The 12,282-nt window shown below is 42.5% G+C and overlaps 1 protein-coding gene across 3 annotated transcripts in view; it reads left to right on the forward strand.

Annotated features, from left to right (window-relative positions):
• eif2b3 (eukaryotic translation initiation factor 2B, subunit 3 gamma) overlaps positions 1 to 12,282 on the forward strand; it is a 217,330-nt gene that overhangs the window by 63,280 nt on the left and 141,768 nt on the right. The gene's annotated exons all lie outside the window — the stretch shown is intronic.

Here is a 12,282-nt window from a genome sequence, read left to right on the forward strand (position 1 = left end):
TGAGTAATTACAGCCCTATTTCTATTCTCTTTCTCTGTTTCTCCAAACCAAGTACTAATAGGTTCATGTATGTGGACTTAAAAAGAAGTAACAAGTGTGACTCGCCTAGAGACTTTATCTAGGCAAGAAATGTTTTGATTTCTTCCATGGGGCAACATGATAGCACAGTGGTTAGCACTGTTGCTTCACAGCGCCAGGGACCTGGGTTCGATTCCCGGCTTGGGTCACTGTCTGTGCGGAGTCTGCACATTCTCCCCGTGTCTGCGTGGCTTTCCTTCCGGTGCTTTGGTTTCCTCCCATAAGTCCTGAAAGACGTGCTTGTTAGGTAAATTGGACACTCTGAATTCTCCCTCAGTACCCGAACAGGCACTGTAGTGTGGCGACTGGGGGATTTTCACAATAACTTTGTGGAATGTTAATGTAAGCCTAGTTGTGACACTAATAAAGAATATTATTATTATTTGGGAAGTTGTAATTCTACATAAATCTCTTAATTACTTGATCACCTCCTGTTAAGCAACATAGTTCTATGGTACAACATTTTTTCTTTTTTAATAAATTTACAGTACCCAATAATTTTTTTTCAATCAAGGGGCAATTTAACATGGCTAATCCACCTACCCTGCACATCTTTGGGTTGTGAGGGTGAGGCCCACGTAGACACGGAGAGAATATGCAAACTCCACACGGACAGTCACCAAGGGCCAGGATCGAACCTGGGTCCTCAGCGCCATAGGCAGCAGTGCTAACCACTGCGCCACCTTGCCGGCCACCCTATGATACAAAAATAAGTAATTCCTGCATACTTAACATTTCTTTCTCCTCTTCTGCCTCAATTGTGTGGCTGAGAGGAAGAACACTCTAAATAGGGGCTGGTTTAGCACAGGGCTAAATAGCTGGCTTTTAAAGTAGACCAAGGCAGGCCAGCAGCACGGATCAATTCCCGTACCAGCCTCCCCGAACAGGCGCCAGAATGTGGCGGCTCGGGGCTTTTCACAATAACTTCATTTGAAGCCTACTTGTGACAATAAGCGATTTTCATTTCAAATGGGGAACTGAAATCTGATGCACACTGTAATTTTGTTATTTAATATCTTCAGGTTATTAGGTGGGACAACTTTGAATCAATTTCTTTCTGAAGTCCTGCTGCTTCTCTCTGGGCAGATAGACTGCTTTGTGAAACAGGATAGATTCATTGAAACTTCAGTGCTTTCAGTCTGTCAGACGGAGCAATATTGGCCAGCTGAGAGTCAGGGAAGTTGTCTCGAACCAGTCTTTTTCCCAGAACTAGACGATTGGTGGTACACTTTTCTGACATTGCTTCGTTAATACCCTTCTCTGGCAGGTTAGGTGCATTGTGAATGAAGAAAAGCATTTACAAATGAATAGTGCGGGCCAGCAATGCTTTGTTGAATACAGCTTTGTCTCCCTAAATCCATGCATGGCCATCCATATTTTTACAAGCTTTTTATAAACCAGTTCATTCACAGGTTGTAAAGAACAAAAAAACTGTTCTTAGACCTTTCAGCGGTAATGTTTGCTTTTCCAGATGGGATAATATTGGCCATATATTTGCCCATATATTATTTTTATTAAAGGCAGTTATGGAGGATCTACATCCTGCTAAGCTACAAATATTTATGTTTTAATGTATAGAGTATATACAGAAGTTTTTTAAAAAGCTGATGTTTATCTTTTTTACTGGATTATTTGAGTGCAAGGTGATTTTGGCTTTGGAGCAATAATTCTAACACTTTACTGTCTCACAGTGCCATTCAAGAATGCTGAGCAAGTAACTACTTTCATTGCTGTTGTCAAAAGGTGCAAAACGTGGTTCAATTGGTGTCAGTAAATTGCTGTCAGTAAGTAGCGGGGCACCAAATCAGAGGCCATTTAAGAGTTAACCATATTGTTATGAGACTGGAGTCACAAATGGTTATCTACAGGTCATTAGTGAACCTGTTGAGATTTTCTGACAATCGGATAGCTTTTGTTGCCTCTTTATTTGATATCAGTTTTTTATTTCTACATCTATTAAGCTAAAATCAAATTTTCTAAATTTCAACTCTCACTTTCTAGTTATTAGTCCAAGTCTCTTGATTACTGGTCTAGTAAAATAACCATTTCACTACTTTCAAACTACCAAAGTTTTTCGTCCAGAGGATATTGAGGTATGTATGTATCAGGGAGTATCTGTGTTCTGTGGGATGTGTGCACAATTCATGGAGCTGCTATTTGTTATAGGGTGCACTACATTGTTGAGAAGCCCTCTTCCGATTTTACCTTAAGTATGATACTGGATTCTGCTGCTATCCATGCTATCTTCGGAGAGTGTTTGCAGTACCTTCTGGTTCTGATACTGCAATCATTTACGTTTTTATGGTATTACCCTTGAGGTCAATATCTGTATGCTCAACAGCCAGGGTCTTCGATATCTTAAGCCTTCATTCAGGTCCACAGAATCATAGAATGGTTGCAGCACAGAAGGAAGTCATTTGGCCTATCGGGACTCTGCCACCTCTAAAGGAAATATAAATCCAGTGTCACTCCCTCACCCTTTCCCCATAGCCCTACAAAAGTTTCCTCTGCTTCATTATGCTCTGCCTCTAACACCTTAACTCCTGGCTTCTTTGTGAGTTGGAAATCACACTTATGTCAATTCCTCATCACCCCAAGTTAAACTTCCTGGTATTGAAAGTGCAAATGTTTGTGTTCAGAACAGACTCATTTCTACTGGCATTGGTTCTTTCTCCATGTACCGGCTTTCTTGCTGCCAGTTTCTTTGTAGAGCATGAGAAATGTTTCCTACTGTCAACTTTTTCCTTCCTGTAAGGCTCAGGTACAGATCTGTTTGAGTATGAAATTTAAAAAAAAACATTCATCTGACCATTAGCCATTCAACTCTGAATTGCTGCTGGGAGGCTTATTAGCTAGTTTGTTATCCAAGTTTGCAATCCCTAGAGCCCAATAAATCAAGTGCAGGTATGCAAATACTGTTCCATAAAGATCTTTCCACCCTGATGGTATGTATTTACTCTGATAACTGCATACATTTTGCTGCTTATCCAATATTTTGTATGGTTCTGTCGTGAGGTTCCTTGATGTGACACACACAACATTGGGTTAGATTTTTGGTCATTTTGATGTGCAGGGTTGCTGTGTGGAAATCTGCTCCAACTTAGACAGAACTAGATTGTTATCTAGCACACGGCATTGGGTATGATTTACTGGTTTAGGATGCAATGCTATTGAACATAGTGACTAAATTTTGGCCCATCTTAAGATCTGAGTGTATGAATACTTTAAGGTTTTCACTTGGGTTATATGGATGGTACACCAGAGATTTTCAGCAATGCTGTTGTTGATTTGAGCATTAAGTCACAGTTCCCTCCTTTATCAGTTTCATGCTACCTGTCAGTTACATCACCCACAGACACGTGGCTAACTTTCCACATGTATACTGATGATTCTCAACTCTACCTCTCTGCCTCCACCATTGCTGTACAATATGCAAGTCTGCCATAAAGTCAAATCAGGGTAGGTGGTGACATTGTGGTATTGTCGTTGGACTAGTAATCCAGAGACCCAGGATGGTGATCTGAGGACCCGGGTTCAAATTCCACCATGGCAGGTCATGGAATTTAAATGCAATAAAATATCTGGGATTAAAAAAAGTCTAATGATGACCATGGAACCATTATCGATTGTTGTAAAAACCCATCTGGTTCACTAATGTCCTTTAGGGAAGGAAATCTGCCAAATTTACCTGCTATGGCCTACATGTGACCCCAGACCCACAGCAATGTAGTTGACTGTTAACTGCCCCTTAACTGGGCACTAAATGCTAACACAATCTCGAACGCCCACAAACAAATAAAAGAAAAGATCATATCAACTTGCTATATTTTTAAATTTAGTGTCAGCAAAACAAAAATCTTCCATTGACACCTCTAATTGCTCATGTGCAAATAGTGTATTTTACTCTTTCTGAAACATATTCACTTAGCTTCATCTTTCCTACCTAGCCACCATAATCTCATCTAAATCAATGACATCATGATTGTCAAGGATTTTCTTGTGTCTTCACTCCTGCATGCTTCTTGAGTTCTCTCCCAAGACGTTTATTTGTGGAACTACAGCAAAGTGCCATTTTTTTCCATGGGTAGGGCGTAGAGGCAGATCTCGAGTCTGCTTTCACATTAATCTGAGCCACACGCTCGCTGTTTAACCAACTGAGCTAACCAACCCTCCATTCCTGTATACTTGTTAAAGTCAAATTAGATTTTGTGTTCTGTATCCCTCTACTTGGCAAGCTCCACTATAATTTTAACCTTCTTGTTTTCAAACTCACCATGGTCTCACCCTCCCTACTTAAATAAACTTGCTCACCAGCAAAAGAATCAGCCCATGTTAAGTAATTTGAGGTTACCATTTTTTCCAACCACACAAAATTAGTAGCATAATTTTAGAATCAGATTTGTAAACTGCAAAATACAGTGACGTGAGACCATTTTGGGGCGATTATCTCACAGTACCATAATTTGGCACCATACAAGAATATAACTCCAGTACCGTGCACAGCTGAGTTTAAAAGATCTGAATGTTCTGAACCTCTGTCCTTATGTAACCATGCAAAGCTGGACTTTGCTGTGGCAGTAGGAGTATGATTTGCAGCCTACTTCAATCATTGAAATAAACATTTAAGGAACAGAAATAGCTGAAAGATTCTGGTAGGAGTTGTCCACTGACCTGATTGCGATGGAGTGGAGGGATGGGAAATCTAGAAATCAGGTAAGCATGGAGCAGAAAGAAAAGATCTTTAGTGGGAGACTTTAATTTTAATGTAGATTGGAGAAGCAGAACAATTTATTAGTCAAGGCAATGAAATTCTGGAATAGTTTCAGAACATCTTTATGTTTTAAAAATGACAAGGAAACAAGCCAGAATTAGTTAACAATGTATGGAAAGGCAGCATCTTGCAAATAATAATAATATGATCAAATTCAACATTGGGGTTGAGGAGAGCAGGGCAAGTCATCAAAATCATAGAAAACTTATGACATGGAAGAATCATAGAATCATAGAATTTACAGTGCAGAAGAAGGCCATTCAGCCCATCGAGTCTGCACCGGCCCTTGGAAAGAGCACCCTACTTAAGCCTCAACCTCCACCCTATCCCCCTTAATCCCCGTAACCCAGTAACCCCACCTAGCCTTTTTGGACACTTTAAGGGCAATTTAGAATAGCCAATCCACCTAATCTGCACATCTTTGGATTGTGGGAGGAAACCAGAGCACCCCGATGAAACCCACGCACATGCCGGGAGGATGTGCAGACTCCACACAGACAGTGACCCAGGCCGGGAATTGAACCTAGGACCCTGAAGCAACTGTGCTAACCACCATGCTACCGTGCTGCCCAAGGAGACCATTAAAATCATCGTATCCATACCAGACAAAATTCATTAACCAACGGTTTAAATTTAAATGAGGCAGACCTTGATGGGATGAGAAATAAATGAAACACAATTGATTAAGCTGTTAATAGGTAAACACATAGGCAAACAGTGGAAAAGATTCAAATAACTCTTACATACAGTACAAGTAGGCTGCACTGTGTAGTGAAACAATCTTGGCCAACAAATTAGGCAGTATATCATCAAGTCAACAAAACCTATTGTATGACAAGTGGGAATACGATGGATTGGGAGAGCTACAAAAAAGTGATATAAAGAAATTAATAAAAGGTGCAAAAATGGGAATGAGAAAAGCTTGCAAGAGAAATCAAAGCTAGCAGTAAAAATGTTTACAAATATACTAAGAAAAAGATAGTAATAAAGGAGTATGTCAGTCATTAAATACTGATATAGGTGATGCTATAATTTATAGGAAGATAGCACGTATTAAATGAGTACTTTTTATCCATTTTCACAGTGGAGGAAGAGTTCAGAATACCAGTGGAAAAAGAGAACCAAAAATAATCAAGGGGAGGCATTTAATGGATTAAGTGTGTTTTTATAAGAAATGGTAATGGAGAAAAAGGACTTAAGATAGAGTTTCCAGGACCTAATAATTTCCTTGGTATTAAAACAGAGGTGAGGAAATTGAGGATCCATTAGTTGCCATTTTCCTAAGCGTCCTGATTTAGGAATTGTGCTTTTGTGTTGAGAAATTGGTAATACCAGTTTTATTTAAGAAGTGAGAAGAGAGAAATATGGTTACCATCAAATTGTTAGATCTCAGTAACTCCTCACAATTAATGTTAAACTACCATCAGTGACTAGAGTGACTGAGCACTAGGATAAGCCAATAGTTGAACAGACAGAGCCAACATGGATTTGTGAAAGAGCCTGTGTCTGGGCGAGCGACGATTCTCCGACCTAGATGGGTTCCCGCCGGCGCCATCCACACTTGGTCGCTGCCGGCGGGAACAGCGCGGGAATGCTGGGGGGGGCAATCTGTGGGGGGGGTTCCTGTACTGGGGGTGGCTTCAAATGGGGTCTGGCCCACGATCGGTGCCCACCGATCGGCGGGCCGGCCTCTCTGAAGGAGGACCTCCTTTCCTCCGCCGCCCCGCAAGATCCATCCAACATCTTCTTGCGGGGCGGCCTCGGGGAAGACGGCAACCACGCACGTGCGGGTTGGCACCGGCCAACCCGCGCATGCGCGGGTGACGTCATCATTTACGCGGCACCAAGGTCCGGCGTGCGTAAATGACGCAACGCCGCTCCTAGCCCCACGGGGGCGGGAGAATAGGGCCTGGGAGCGAGTTCCGACGCCGGAGTGAAACACCGTTTTCACTCCGGCGTCGGCACTTAGACTTCCGATGGGAGAATTGCGCCCATAGTGTAGGAATAAAGAGCATGTACTTGTCATATGCCAAGTAGCATTCCTCCAGAGATTTGTAGGGTCTCAGCTTTTCATTATATTTGTGAATGATTTGACAATGGAAAAGAGAGTTATAAATCTAAGTTTGCGGGTGATACCAAGTTGGAAGAGATGCTAAGTTGTGTGGATGGAAGCAGAAAGTTACAAAGTGAATAAGCTAAACTATCACAGATGGGAAACCATGAGATCACCCACTATGGATCCAAGAATGGCAAAGGGAAATGGCTGTCTTTAATAGTGAGAAACTAGGGACTGTAGAGGAGTAAAGGGATTTAGGTGTTGATGTACATGAATCACTAAAAGTGAGTGCACAGGTACAAAAAGTAAATAAAGGCTAATGAAATGTTGGCCTTTATGTCAAACACATCAGGATTGAAAAGTTAGGAATGATTCCTTAGTTGTACAGAACCTTGGCCAATCCCCATCTGGAGTACTGCATTCAGTTTTGAGCAACAAACCATCAGAACGATATAAAAGAAAAAGACTATTCTCTTGAGTTGGGATGCTGGGAGGTGATCTTATTGCGGTGTTTATGTAGAATTAATTATAATTTTGTAGCACAGTATCAGGCCATTGAACGTAATAGGCTACTGCCAATGTTTATGCTTCATCTCACTGTGTCAACACCGAGTTATTTTAAGTTGCAAAGGAATTCAATAAGGTAGATTCTGAGAAACTCTCTCCTCTTGGGGAAATCCGGAATGAGAGTGCATAATGCTAAAATTAGAGGTGGGCCATTTAGGAGTGAATTGAAAAAGCGCTGTTTATGTTTTAGGGTGGTTGAGATCTGGAGCATGGTCTGTCAATAGTCTGTGAAAGCTGTGTTAGTTGAAATCTTCAAGATTAGGATTGATAAAGTTTTATTAGGTAAGGATATCAAGGGCTGTCGACCAAAGTTGGAATCCCTATGTTGCCAGCCAGAGCAGACTTGTAAAAATAAATTCAGTATAGCATTGTCTTTAATATGTTCAAGGTGGTCTTGAAATAATTTTGACTTCAATGTTATTATTTTTATAAGAATTAAATGCATTTTTAATACTTCCCCTTAGATCCTACAAGTTGCTTCTTCTTTATTTTGAATCTAATCGCAGTATGGGATTCATTAGAAAAAGTAAGGTATATTTTATAAAAATTAGATATTGCTGGATGTCCTGTGCAGTTTCAAGATATGCTGTAAGATCCGTATATATTATTGGAGATAAACTTTTTGCATGGTTTGGCAGAAATGATGACAGAACAGAACTGGCCATCAGAAGTGTGTTTGACACACTACACACAATTTTTTAAAATATAAATTTAGAGTACCCAATTCTTTTCCAATTAAGGGGCAATTTAGCATGGCCAATCCACCTATCCTGCACATCTTTGGGCTGTGGGAGTGAGACCCACGCAGACACGGGAGAATGTGCAAACACCACATGGACAGTGACCCGGGGCCGGGATCGAATCCGGGTTCTCAGCACCGTGAGGCAAAAGTGCTAACCATTGCACCACCATGCCGCCCACACAATACACACAATGGGTGTACATCGATTTAAATTATTGCTATTCGTTCATTTTTAAATTTCTAACTCTCACTAACCAACAAGATTTCATGGTGTGAATGCTAAGGATCCTTGCTGCTAGATATTTTTAGATTTAAATCTGACCTCAATGGGAAAACACACCTTTTGGCTTCTGTTCTGGAAGGGTAAATATGAGGTGACACCCAGCTTATCTATGTCTATTGATCAGTCCTCTGCAAATGAGAATGTAGAAGGCCGAGGCTCACAGCACTGCTGTTACAAATGGAAATATTGTAAACAACCTCTCACAAGGGTAAATGTATGGTAAAACAAAACCGTTCGGGCATTGCTATCTAAGATGTGTCGCTCTGTCATTTACTTCCCAAAAACAGCATTTTGCTGTCTGACTCACAATTCAAATCCATTAAATGGTGTGAAGTTCCTGTACTTGCACAGCAGATACAAACTAAACCCGCTATGGAAAGTTCGGGCGTTAGCTATTTAAGTCCATTTGTAATGGCACCATAAGTCTGAATTACATAGATACATAGAATATAGGAGCAGGAGGAGGCCTTTTGGCCCTTCGAGCCTGCTCTGCCATTCATTACGATCGTGGCTGATCATCCAACTAAATAGCCTAATCCTGCTTTCTCCCCATAGCTTTTGGTCCCATTCTCCCAAGTTCTATATCTAGCCGCCTCTTGAATATATTCAATGATTTAGCATCAACTACTTCCTGTGATAATGAATTCCATGGGCTCACCACTCTTTGGGTGAAGAAATGTCTCTTCATCTCTGCCCGAAATGGTTTACCCTGAATCCTCAGACTGAGAGCCCTGGTTCTGGACACACCCACCATCGGGAACATCGTCCCTGCATCTACCCTGTCTAGTCCTGTTAGAATTTTATAAGTCTCTATGAGATCCCCCCTCATTCTTCTGAACTCCAGCGAGAACAATCCCAACCTAGTCAATCTCTCCTCATATGACAGTCCCGCCATCCCTGGAATCAGTCTGGTAAACCTTTGCTGCACTCCCTTGAGAGCAAGAACATCCTTCCTCAGAGAAGCAGACCAAAACTGCACACAATATTCCAAGTGTGGTCCCACCAAGGCCCTGTATAATTGCAGCAACACATCCCTACTCCTATACTTGAAACCTCTCGCAATGAAGGCCAACATACCATTAGCCTTCTTTACCGCCTGCAGCACTTGCGTGCTTACCTTCAGCGACTGGTGCACAAGGACACCCAGGTCTCGCTGCACACTCCCCTCTCCCAATTTACAACCATTCAGGTAGTAATCTGCCTTCCTGTTTTTGATTCCAAAGTGAATAACCTCGCACTTATCAAAATTATACTGCATCTGCAATTGATTTGCCCACTCGCCCAACCTGTCCAGATCATGCTGAAGGATTTCTGCATCCTCGTCACAGTTCACCCTCCCACGCAACTTGGTATCATCTGCAAACTTTGAGATGTTACATTTTGCTCCCTCATCCAAATCAATAATATATTGTGAATAGCTGGGGTCCCAGGACCGATCCCTGTGGCACCCCACTAGTTACTGCCTGCCAATTTGAAAAGGACCCATTAATCCCTACACTTTGTTTCCTCTCTGCCAACCAGTTTTCTATCCACCTCAATACATTTCCCCCCAATCCCATGAGCTTTAATTTTGCACAATAATCTCTTATGTGGGACTTGTCAAACGCCTTCTGAAAATCCAAATATACCACATCGACTGGCTCCCCCTTGACAACTGTACTGGTTACATCTTCAAACAATTCCAACAGAGTGTGAAGTATTTTCCCTTCATAAATCCATGATAACTCTGACTGATCCTGCCACTTTCCAAATGTTCCACTATAAAGTCCTTGATAATGGATTCAAGAATTTTCCCCACTACCGATGTTAGGCTTACTGGTCTATAATTCCCTGCTTTCTCTCTACCTCCCTTTTTGAATATTGGAGTGACGTGAACTACCCTCTAATCTGCAGGGACTGTTCTAGTGTGTATAGAATCCCGGAAGGTGACCACCAATGCATCATTATTTCCAGAGCCACCTCCGTAAGCACTCTGGGATGCAGACTGTCAGGCCCTGCGGATTTATCTGCTTTCAATCCCATCAATTTTCCCAGCATCATTTCTCTACTAATGTTGATCTCCCTCAGTTCTTCCTTCTCACTAAACCTTTCATTCTCCAACATTTTTGGTATCTGATTTGTGTCCTTTTAAAAAATAAATTTAGAGTACCCAATTATTATTTTTTTCCAATTAAGGGGCAATTTAGCTAGCCTGCACATCTTTGGGTTGTGGGGGTGAAACCCACCAGACATGGGGAGAATGTGCAAATTCCACATGGACAGTGACCCAGCGCCAGGATTCAAACCCGGGTCCTCAGCGCCGCAGTCCCAGTGCTATCCACTGCACCACATGCCGCCCTGTCCTCTATTGTGAAGACAGAACCAAAGTGTGTGTTCAATTGCTCAGCCATTTCTTTGTCCCTTATTATGCATTCCCCTGTTTCTGTCTGTAGGGGGCCTACATTTCGCTTTACCAATCTTTTTCTTTTCACATATCTATAGAAACTCTTAGTGTCTGCCTTTATGTTCCCTCCAAGCTTCCTTTCGTATTGTACTTTCCCCTTTTTTTTTTTTAATAAATATTTTATTGAAAATTTTTGGTCAACCAACACAGTACATTGTGCATCCTTTACACAACATTATAACAATACAGATAATAATGACCTTTTTTTATATAAACAAAAAACAACAAATAAATAAATATTAAATAACAAAAATGAAAACTAGCCCTAATTGGCAACTGCCTTGTCACAGGCTATACCCCCCCCCCCCCCCCCCCAAGTCCTGGGCTGCTGCTGCTGCCTTTTTTCCCCCATCTATCCGCAAGATATTCGACGAACGGTTGCCACCGCCTGGTGAACCCTTGAGCCGACCCCCTTAGGACGAACTTAATCCGCTCTAGCTTTATGAACCCCGCCATATCATTTATCCAGGTCTCCACCCCTGGGGGCTTGGCTTCTTTCCACATTAGCAATATCCTGCGTCGAGCTACTAGGGACGCAAAGGCCAAAACATCGGCCTCTCTCGCCTCCTACACTCCCGGCTCTTGTGCAACCCCAAATATAGCCAACCCCCAGCTTGGTTCGACCCGGACTCCTGCTACTTTTAAAAGCGCCTTTGTCACCCCCACCCAAAACCCCTGTAGTGCCGGGCATGACCAAAACACATGGGTATGATTCGCTGGGCTTCTCGAGCACCTCGCACACCTATCCTCCACCCCAAAAAATTTACTGAGCCGTGTTCCAGTCATATGTGCCCTGTGTAATACCTTAAACTGAATCAGGCTTAGCCTGGCGCACGAGGACGACGAGTTTACCCTGTTTAGGGCATCTGCCCACAGCCCCTCCTCGATCTCCTCCCCTAGCTCTTCTTCCCATTTCCTTTTTAGTTCGTCCACCCTAGTCTCCCCTTCGTCCCTCATTTCCCTATATGTATCCGACACCTTACCATCCCCCACCCATTTCTTTGAGATGACTCTGTCCTGCACCTCTTGTGTCGGGAGCTGCGGGAATTCCCTCACCTGTTGCCTCGCAAAAGCCCTCAATTGCATGTACCTGAATGCATTCCCTTGGGGCAACCCATATTTCTCGGTCAGCGCTCCCAGACTTGCGAACTTCCCGTCCACAAATAGATCTTTCAGTTGCGTTATTCCTGCTCTTTGCCACATTCCATATCCCCCATCCATTCCCCCCGGGGCAAACCTATGGTTGTTTCTTATCGGGGACCCCCCCAATGCTCCGGTCTTTCCCCTATGTCGTCTCCACTGTCCCCAAATCTTCAGTGTAGCTACCACCACCGGGCTCGTG

This window comes from Scyliorhinus torazame, chromosome 7 (assembly GCF_047496885.1).
Source record: "Scyliorhinus torazame isolate Kashiwa2021f chromosome 7, sScyTor2.1, whole genome shotgun sequence".
NCBI classification, from domain to species: Eukaryota; Metazoa; Chordata; class Chondrichthyes; order Carcharhiniformes; family Scyliorhinidae; genus Scyliorhinus; species Scyliorhinus torazame.